We start from the raw sequence: 3032 nt of genomic DNA on the forward strand, positions 1-3032 counted from the left end.
GTGTGTGTGTGTGTGTGTGTGTGTGTTGAGCCTTCTGGGGGTGTGTGTGTGTGTGTGTGTGTGTTGCTTCCCAAGCTGCACAACACTTTGCAACATTCACTCTGTAGTCCTTACCTGCTTGGAAGACTGTGGTCGAAGAGTCGGTGCTAGAACTCAGGATTTCCTGCCCAAAGGCCAGGGCTCTTTCCTGCACTAGGGGCTCAAGAGACAGGATTGGGGATGCCGCTCTGGTGGAGGGTCGGCAGAGAGGCCTCGGGGGTCTCAAAGTGTCTGGCCGAAGATGCCCCCGGTGATGGTGGGACTAGCCTGAAGGTGTGGAGCTGGGTGGGGTGAGGGTTCTGCACTTGAACCCTGGTTTTCAGCCATCCCTTCCCCAGACTCCTCCTGTCAAACTGATTCTTAACATCAAACAGTGCTGCCCCGACCGACCGCAGAAGCTTCAGGGAGCCTGCCCACACCCTGTCAGCCTCTGCCCGGCCCTGGGAGGCGCAGCTAGCCTCAGCACACTGGTCTGTCTCGGTCCTCCCACTTACTCCACTGAGCAGGTTATCACTCATACAGGCTTACAGGGTGCCGGGCATGCTGGGCCCCCTCGTTCATCTTCACCACCCCACCCCACCCTCACCCCCATGAGACAGGATTATGTGATCCTTCCTTAACAGGCAGGGAAAGGGAAGCCCAAAGAGGTTGAGGTGCCTGCCCATGGACACCCAGCAGGTAGCAGGGCTGGAGAGAGCTCAGATCCATGTGCCCCCACCCCCGCTCACACCATGTACAGCAGGAGCTCCTTGTAAGATTCCCTCTGTGTCCTTACCTTCTCCAAAGCCTCTCCTGCCCCCATTTTCCAGCGCCCATTTGTGGACAAACACGGCCTGCACTTAGCTAGGCAATGAGGGCAAGGTGTGGCATACGGGATTCAGACCTGCCTGGCCCTCTCCGGACACCCAACCCAACCTTCAGTCTGGCCATAGGCTGCCAGCCACCCCTTGCCCCAGGCCAGTCCCTGCACCATCCCAAAATCTGACTCTCTCTCTCTCTCCCCTCCTTCACCCCAAAGCCAGCAGCCCTTGAAGATCCTGCTGAGCAGGCTAGGGGTGGAGAGGCCTGGACAGGCCAAGTTCCAAAGCTCCTACGAGATCCAGTCCACCAGTCACACCATCTCCACTTGCCTCCCAAGGGCTCAGGGTAGTGGATTCTAGCCAGCCTCACTGCCCATTGGGCCCAGGAACAGCAGGGGCTGGGGCGGGCATGGGGAACAGGAGGAGTAGGGGTGAAGCCATGCATAGGACAACCTTCAAGAATACTTGGGAAGCAGAAACTTGGGAAGCACCAGCCAGATGTCTGGCAGGTTGGGAGAACTGAGGGCTCCTGCCTCTCCTGTCTCACTGTCAGGCCTTCCCAGGGTCTCTACTACCTCTGGCACGTGCGATGGGAGTGAGGTTGGCACCTCAGCTGCCTAGAGCATTAAACAACAAATACCCCTGGTGTCATCCAGGGCCCCAGCCTGCCCTGGGCAGTGACCCTGAGAGCCCAGGTCCCATTGGGGAGAGTGATGTCAAGGACAAGAGCCCTGTGTGGAATCTGGAGAGGGTGGTGGCAGGGTCCAGGAACAGAAACAGAGGGCAGCAGGCTCTGGTAGGACTCACCCATGAAGACATCTTTCTGGGTGCTGCCAGGGGCACCAAGTGACCACAGAAAGGACAGAACTGGGACTCCGGGGTCAGTGATTGAACCGACACCCACATACCTTCAGTGAGCAGGGCCCTGGAGGAGATGAGCCTTCAGAGAATTCTGTGAGCCCGGTGGTCCCAGGATCCCCAAGGTAGATCAAGGAGGGGGCCAGGGGTGAGCTGTTTGGGGACCCTTTTTTGCCGGAGCCCAGTTGTAGCAATTGCTGGTCTGGAGGGTCCAAAGGAGCACCAGTGAGAGCCATCCTGAGGGCAGGGCACAGGTGGGGATTAGGGGACCATTCCTCTGGTGGTCCTGTAAAGGGCTGCTGCCTGGCTGGCATCTGTGTGGCCAGATTCAAAGATGAGCCCCTTATAAGCCCAGCCTCCCTTCCCTCACTGCCCCCTAAGCCATGCACCCACCTCCTCGTGGCCCCCACCGGCAGCGTGGTGCGCTCCCCACCGTCATTTGTGTCTGTTCCCAAGCGTGTTTCTGACAGTTTGCTTGTCGTTGTAATTGCTGTTTGTAATCTAATTAAACGCTGTATTAATGGGTGAAGCAGACGAGCCCAAACAGAGCTGTTTCTTTGCCTGCGCTCGGTTCCATGAATTGAAAGACACAATAGACGTGAGTCACACCTGGAAATTAGGTGTGGGTGAGATGAAAATACATCTGAGGGCAGGAGGAGATTGCCCACGTCTAGACGGAGTTCCCGTAGAGACCCTGAAGCTGCTCCCTCCGCCCTCAAGAGCTCCCCTGCGGGAGCCGGGGTGGGCTTTCCCTGGGTTGGATTTCAAGGGGTGGGGCCCCTCCACAAGCAAAGGCCAGGCCTTCAGGAGGGCCGGTGACGGTCTGCCTACTCATCGGAATGAAACTGAAATGGACAAAGTAGGACTGCGTCTTTTAAAAAAATAATAATAATAAACAAACCTGAACGTTCGGGGATCATTTTAGAGTTATAGAACAGTCCCAAACACTGTTCTTGTCTGTCTCTCACCTCAACCCAAAACTCCCTGCCAGCGAGTCGATTCCAACCCCGGGTGCCTCTGTAGGACCGAGGTGACCTGCCCCCAGGGCTGTCATGGCTGTAACTCTTGAGAACAGCAGAAAGCCTCCCCTGCCTCCGCAGAGCTGCCGGTCACTTCAAACTGCCGGCCCCACCGGGAGAAGCCTAACCCTCTGTCCATCAGGGCTCCTTCCCCCGGCGCCCCTTCATGCTCTGATCAACCATGACGTAGGTGGCCTTCGGCTGCGCCCCTCTCTTCCATGCGCCAGTCTGGACAGGTGGGTCGGTGGCCCGTCCCCAGCGCATCTCTCGGTTGTATAGAGTTGGTAGAAGCACCAGGACTGGACAGCCAGGATGT

This window comes from Echinops telfairi, unplaced genomic scaffold (assembly GCF_000313985.2).
Source record: "Echinops telfairi isolate 266 unplaced genomic scaffold, ASM31398v2 ScPeMD7_7458;HRSCAF=8496, whole genome shotgun sequence".
Taxonomy (NCBI): domain Eukaryota; kingdom Metazoa; phylum Chordata; class Mammalia; order Afrosoricida; family Tenrecidae; genus Echinops; species Echinops telfairi.